This window comes from Panicum virgatum, unplaced genomic scaffold (assembly GCF_016808335.1).
Source record: "Panicum virgatum strain AP13 unplaced genomic scaffold, P.virgatum_v5 scaffold_3406, whole genome shotgun sequence".
Taxonomy (NCBI): domain Eukaryota; kingdom Viridiplantae; phylum Streptophyta; class Magnoliopsida; order Poales; family Poaceae; genus Panicum; species Panicum virgatum.
In genome coordinates, this window is record NW_024376323.1 from 78,479 (window position 1) to 85,985 (window position 7,507).

At 48.6% G+C, this 7,507-nt stretch overlaps 1 pseudogene; it reads right to left on the reverse strand.

Moving 5' to 3' along the window:
• Window positions 1-3,097: 3,097 nt before the first annotated feature.
• Window positions 3,098-6,973, reverse strand: LOC120694126 (annotated as a pseudogene).
• Between the last annotated feature and the right edge of the window lie 534 nt (window positions 6,974-7,507).

Sequence of the window (7,507 nt, forward strand, 5' to 3'; positions counted from 1 at the left end):
TACAAAACCAAGATTCATCCAATGGCTTGGTAAATATATCGGCCAATTGATCATCCGTGCCAATTCCATCAATCTTGATATCACCTTTGTTCACATGATGTCTAAGAAAATGATGGCGGATATCAATATGCTTGATTCTTGAATGTTGCACCAGATTAGTTGCAATTTTCACCCTTGGTTTGTAATTTGTGGTGAACTATATTGGCTTGTGAAACTCTTTATCACTATGGTTACTCTTGTGGCTTGTTGAGGTTGTGCTAATTATTTTTAATTCATATCATATATATCTTGTATGTTGTATGCCTCGATTTCCACTTGTAGGGGAAACTCCGTCAAAATTTTAAAATCTATATATTTGTGCTCATGGATTTCCTTCAAAATTATATGCACATATCAAGGGGGAGTTCTCTCTACTCATCGAACTTAGGTGAATTTATTCATATCATATTCTAAAATTTTCAAGAAAAATGAGTAAGTTCTTCCAAAGTTCAATTCCAAGTCTACCTTATGCCTTGTGTATAAAGTTGACTTGAAGCTTTTTATCACTCCAAAATTAGTGTTGTCATCAATTACCAAAAAGAGGGAGATTGAAAGCATCTAGGCCCCTAATTCGAGTTTTGGTAATTAATGACAACGGTTATGGACTAACAATTGCATTTGAGATGATGTGCATAAGATAGTCCATGGATGAATGAGGTTCAAAGGATGATTATGGAACATTTGGAGTTGATGTGCAAAGCTCAGGCTCAAGGCAAATGTATATTATATAGGGCTTTTGCATTTTGCCGGTCATAAGGCGATCAGTGGATGAAAAATGACCGGGTTTGTTGGATAGATAGTCGTACTATCAAGAGGGGTCTTTGCACTCGTGCTTGATGGGTCTCTAGTGCCATTTTGCTCAAAATATCTAGATGCATGCATGAGGGCTAACTTCGTTTTGAAAAGTTTGAAAAATAGCATCAAAACTTGTGCTAACTGTTTAAGGGCGGACGGTCCAGCCTAGAGGGGCGGACGGTCCTGCCATACAATTGTAAAAATGTCCAGAGACATGTTTTTGTCTTTGGTGAGAAAAGGATTGAAGGGCAGACGGTCCGGCCCTGATGGGCGGACGGTCCGCCGGCTTAAGTAAAATTTGTCCAGAGACGTGTTTTTTCTAGTTGTGCTGACTGGCTTGAACGGCGGACGGTCCGCCCAGGGGGCGCGGATGATCCACCGGTCACTTGACAAAATGACCAGAAACAGTTTTGGGTCTCTGGTGGAGTTTGAGGATGAACGGCGGATGGTCCGCCCCTGGGGCGCGGACGGTCCGCCGGTCAGTTTGAAAAAAGACCAGAGACGATTTTCATCTCTGGTGGTTTGGAACTTATAAATGCAGGACGATCTGCCCATAGGGCGCGGACGGTCCGCCAGGGCTGTAATGGCTAGTTCTGACACGCATTAAATGCACTCTGACTCACTGGCTTATAACGGCGGACGGTACGGTTTTTGAACCGCGGACGGTCTGCGATTACGCAGAAAAGAGTGTAACGGCTAGTTTTTGAGGGGACCTCTATATATACTCAATGCCCGGCCTTTGGGAGGCTCTCTTGGCCATTTGGACTACATTCTTGACTCTTTAGAACTGAGCCATCCCTCTCTCACACATTCTTGCTTAGAGATTGCATTCTTGAGAGTGTGAGAGCATCGTAGTGCACGGCATCAAGTGTTTGAGCTTTGTGGCGCTAAGAAAACTTTAAGCAAGCGTCATCGACTTGTTACTCTTGGGAGTTGCCGCTCCCTAGATGGCTTGGAGAAGCGGATTTCGTGGAGCACCTCCAAGGAGATTGTTGAGGAGCACCGATTTCGATTGTGAGAGGTCTTGTGCTCACCTCACCGGAGTGGTGAAGAGCAACTCTAGTGGAATCGAGGTGTGGAGCGGTTATTTGATTCAAGCCGGCTCAAGATCAAGAGAGTTCTTGATAGAGGAGCGGTTGATTCTTGGAATCCACCTTAACGTGGATTAGGGGTGACCGGCAAGTCATCGACACCACGGGAAAAAGTTCTTGTGTCAAGCTCGGTTACTTCTCTTGCTTTACTTTGAGCTATTTACATTACTAGAGCTTGATTTGTATCTTGTCACTTTAGGTTGCAAATCCAAACTAGAGATAGTTGTAGCATGACATAGGGCTTTTTTTTGTTACTAATTATATTTCTCTAGTGTTGGTGTTTTTAGTTTTAAACCGCCTATTCAAACCACCCCTCTAGTCGGTGTTCTTGATCCTACAGTTTCAGATTTTGTGCACATCGGAATTCTACTGGATTCGAGAACTGCTATGATTGTGCTACTTGCAGATACATTAAACATTGAAAATTAACAGTTAGCCGTCTCCATAGTGTAGGGGTTAGCACTGCAGACTTTGAATCCGGTGGGACCTTTTATTTTTGTTTTGTGCTTATGCTCATTAGTGTAGTGATGATCCCCCATGTTGGGACTGGAGATGACTGGAGACTGAACTCAATCGTTGTGAACTTCCATCGCTATTTCTACTTCGGAAGGATCATTAAAATTTAAAAGAGCATTGATTGTGGATTCAGAGGAAACCTTGTCTGGTTCAAAGGATCATAACAAAGATTCACTAGTGTAACCATTTTTCCTTGGAAGAGGGAACAAATAAACGATGCAGCTCACAAGAATTGGGGGTTCAGTGGGAACCATGCCTGGTTCACAGATTCGTTTTCTTGCTTGCTTGGCTTGCTGAATCAGAAAACAAAAACTGTACCCCTTCTCAAGCAAAATCAAGAAATCGTTAGTGCGATGGCACTTCAGTGTTGCAGCACAAACTAAATTCTTTTGTGATGGCCATGGCAAAACATGTGCTGCTCGATATAGAGCCTTATCAATATCGTTTTTACCAAGTAGTAACAGATGCATGGCAAACATCTCCCAGCATCAGCTCAATGAACATATGGAAACAGGAACTGTCTCCGTACTCTAGCAAAATGCAGTATTCGTCAGAGTGGTGGCACTTCAGTGCGTGTTGCATCACAAGTTGGTTCTTTTGTTCGATAGAAACAGATGCAATGGATACAAACAGCTCCTGGCACCAGCTCGCAAGAATAATTCACACTCACACACCACAAACGTCATACATTGAATCATAATAAAAGGTTCACAAATCACAAGAGTCTTGCATCAGGCACTCAAACCAGCCGTCTCTTGGTTCATCAGACAGTACATAGCAAACTGAGAGCAGCCACGACCAGCAAACACACACAGAGGACACAGCTGCTGCTCATTAGCTACTGCATACACCTGACGGCGTACCAGGCGCTCATCAATCCAAACAAATCAAACCCACACAACAATCACACATGCAGCAGGTGGACAGTGGCACACCGTGCACCTAGACCCAGCTGCTGCTTCATTGTTCCAACTTCCAACCGCAAGCCACACGCCGGCCGGGTCTGACTGCCTGAACGAAACATGCGTGCAGGCGCACAAACCATGCCGCAATTTTATTCCAAACCACACGGCAACCGCTAGGCCAACACGGCCATCAGCAGCAGAGACAGGAGCCAACCTGAGGCCCCGTGCCTCACACAACAAATCAGCCAAGGCAGTAGCTGAAACCAACAAACCAAATCAACGGCCATCACGAACAAACCAAACCAGCAATCCACTTTGATCCATGACACAAAGTCACGAACGAAACCCAGCGCCCAAATCTTGAGGGTTCACCTAGGCAATGTGACAACAAGCCGTCAGTTAGTGGCAGAGCTGAAAGATATGGATGGATGTTTGGGCAAACCGATATGCTATAATGAAGAGCACGTTTGTGAAAGTACGTACCTGAGGACGGTGCCTCTGAGGAGGCGCCTCGGCCGGTAGTAGCGTGAGTGCACGGGCGGCTCGAAGAGGTCCGGGTGGTGGCCGGCGGCGAGCCCGTCCCACTGCAGCGCGTCCCACACGTCCTTCTCCTTCTCCACGGTCGGCTTCTTGAGGCCGGGCTCGCGGCCCTGCAAGAACGGCAGCCGGCGCAGGCCAAAGCAGCCTCTGATCCTGATGGTCTTGAGCTTGGGAGCGAGCACCTTGACCTCGCAGATCTGTTGCAGCTTCGGCAGGTCGTGGAAGTGGATGGTGGTTAGCTTCGGGAACGGTACGCCGTGGGTGACGATCTCCTCCGGGTACTTCTCGTCCAGCACGAAGACATGTGTGAGGTCGCCGCAATGGATAATGTGGAGGGTCTCCAGGCTGGGGAAGGAGGCAATCCACACGGGCAAAACGAACTGGAGCCTTGGGCAGGAGCGCAGGTGCAAGTGCTGCAGATTTTCAAAGGATGGAGGTGACCGGGATGCTGCGGGCCTTCTGGAGATCTGATATCCAAACAGTATCCAGTTCATTTTTGTAATCCTGAGCAGCCGAGGGAAAGACCGTGTCAATGTTGGGGCACCTTTCCATGCGGCACCACTTCAGGCGATGCCGGTTGTACCGTTCAGGCATGCTAGCGCTCGTCGAGGCATCATGCACATGCAACGATCTAGCGAGCTCTGCCATTAGGTAAGATAAATTATCATAACGTACCAATTCATTCTCCAAGCTATGGCCCCCATTACTAATCTCAATATGATGACCAAACTGCTGAGTGGGAGGCTGCGGGAAGACCAGCATCGGGGCATCACCAATCTTGGAAAGTACATCACCATACCGGCTCACTACAGCAAAGTGCTGCTGATTACTGTGTTCAATCATCTTCTTACCGGTCGTTTCAAGTTGAACACCTCCACTATACTCAGCCGGAGAAGTGAAGTGGATATTAAAATAAATATCCCTGTAGACTGAACGACCTGCATAACGACCCACAAGACGATTCAAGGACCTACCAAGCCTCGCGTCTGCAAGAATAGCATGCAACTCTAGCTTTTGTCGTTTCTCTGGATCATACTGGGCAAGAGATGGCCGGATAAATCCATGTGCCCTCTTAGGTCGTGTGTCTATGCACAATAACTCTAGCTTTATCCATTTCATTGGATCATGCGAGGTCCATATTATTGCACGGAGATTCTCACAACCTAGAAGGAAGAGCCGCTTGAGCAATGGGACATCTGCCACCATAGTTGTAAGGTCAAGTACCTTGATTGGACATTCTGAGAGGTCCAACTCCACAAGATTCGGTAGCCCCCGTATAAACAAATTCTCCAACTGTGTGCAATCCTTGTAGGGATATCTTGGAGGTTTTGACATCCCTATTATCTGCATGAGGCAGTTGCTTTGGCTCAGAAGATTCTAGATGCAACTTAAATAAAGATGATGTCCAATGGGTTGCTGGTCCATATCCATCAAAGCTAAATGACCTTAGGGAAGAGGGAAGCCCATTCGGCACAACAACATTCTCTAGGCCGTCACAACCATCAAGGATAAGCATCTCGAGGCTCTTTGCCATTGATAAGCTTGTCGGTAGATTTTCCATATCTCTGTTACCTGACAAATCAAGTATTTCCAGATCTACTTTGTCCACAAATGAATTGTAGTAATCTATTGTTGTCTTTGCTTCGTGAGTAGGTTTTATTATCCGAAGCTTTTGGAGGTAAGGGAGCCTTCTCAATAATCTACTTGTTAACTTCCAACACATGAGTCCCTCGATATTTAGCTCCCTGAGGTTGGCCATGATCTCCATCTTTCCTTCAGATATGATATCGTCCCATTCAGTGTAACGTAAGTCAAGGACCCATAGGCTTTGTAGAAACACCCAATAATCTGTATTGTTTTCTACCCCAACTGTGTTGACATTTGTGCAGTGATCCAAGCCGAGGAATCTCAATCTGTGGCACTGAAGGAAAGGAGGTGATATAAAACAGAATGCACACCAAGAAAGAATTACCACGCCAAGGTTGCTGCAATGTGTAAGAAATCCATTTGGTAAGGCTTGCAGGTTATCCGACTTTTCAAACGATACGAACAAAGACGATGCACTTTCCAATATATCTTTTGTATCATCTATTGCTGTAATATTCTTCGAGGTGACACAAACCCAACTGATGTGGCCTCTTTTGGGGAAGGAGATATCATCTTTGAATACAAAAAATGGAGCCTCCGGATCTTCCATGAGTTTTGCAAACACTGAACCAAGCAAAGGAGCATCGCACACCCAAAGTATTTCCTGATGCAATCTATCAATAATCTGCCTTGTTATGTCCCCGGCCTTAATGATCCCATCGCAGGTCCAGTAGTTTGGAGCATGAGCCACCCAAGCAAATCCAGTGATTCTGTGAAAACTACATTGCAAGAACAACTCATACAGGCAACTTTCCATTAACATTATTAGGTCAATGCCTCGCACCCAAGGTTGGCGAGCGACTATGTTGGCGGCTTCTTCACGCAACAGTGACTGAAACTGTGAACTTGTTAATTCGCTGGCCAGCGACCAGGTATAAAGAAGAACTTGGGTGTATCTGAGCTTCCTTCCTGTCTCCTCTACTTGTTTCAAATTCATTGGGATGGTTTTTGTTTGAATTGTGTGGTATTTGATTTGAATTAAAACCATTCAAATCAAATACAAAAGCTAACCTACTCCCTAACTAAGCCGGGCCTAAACCCATCAAGCCAGCTAACCCTGCCGGCCCGACCAGCCTGCTCTGCCCGGCCTGAAGCCGTGCCGCGGCCCAACCCCCGCGCGCGGACGCACCCCTGCCGCGGCCCGCATCGCCTCCGCCCAGCACCGGCCCAGCTAATCCCGCACGCCCGTTCGCCACCAACAGCCACTGACAGGCGGGTCCCGCCTGTCAGCTTTACCTTTCTCCTCCCGCAGCCGCGCCTCACCTCTGCTTTCACCGCGGCACTCCGCGACAATGCGCGGAGCGTGTCTCCCGCCGGCCACCTGCCCTGCTGACGCCCACGTCTGCCCCTGCGGTCGGCCCTGATAACCTGCCGCGCGCGCGCTCCACCCTTTCCCCTCGCGCACGAAAGCCCAGCCGCGGAGCCCTGATGCTGCCACATCGCGTGCCGGCCCGTCCATCACATCACGGCCGTTCCCCAGCGTCCGGGCCACCCCTAAACCCTAGTGCCTCGCCTATAAAACCCCCACGGCCGCACCCCGAAAACCCTAGCCACCAGGGGAATTCCCCTTCTGCCGCCGCAGCCAAGAGAGAGGAAGTAAGGGGAAGAAATAGAGGAGGGGAGAAGAAGAAGGAGGGAGAAGGAGCCGCCACCAGAGCTCCCCCACGCCGGCGGCCCGTACCCCTGCATCGATGTTGCAGCTCGGCACGGCACAGCCTCGACCGCTCCCTGCACCGAATCGCCGCCGCACCAAGCACCCCGACCTCAAGCCCGACGAGTGAGCGCCATTGTCTCGCCTCGCCCGCTTTCCCTTGGTCCGGTGTGCTTCGGCCGCCGTTGAGCCATCGGTAGCGAAGCCCTAGGAGCCTCGTTTCCTTGGTTGTGCGCCTGCAGGAACCCTCGCTGCTTCGCCGCTGTAGCCCGTAGCCTCCGTCGCCGCTCCCCTGTTCTAGCGCCTCCGTGCCTAGCGCGCGG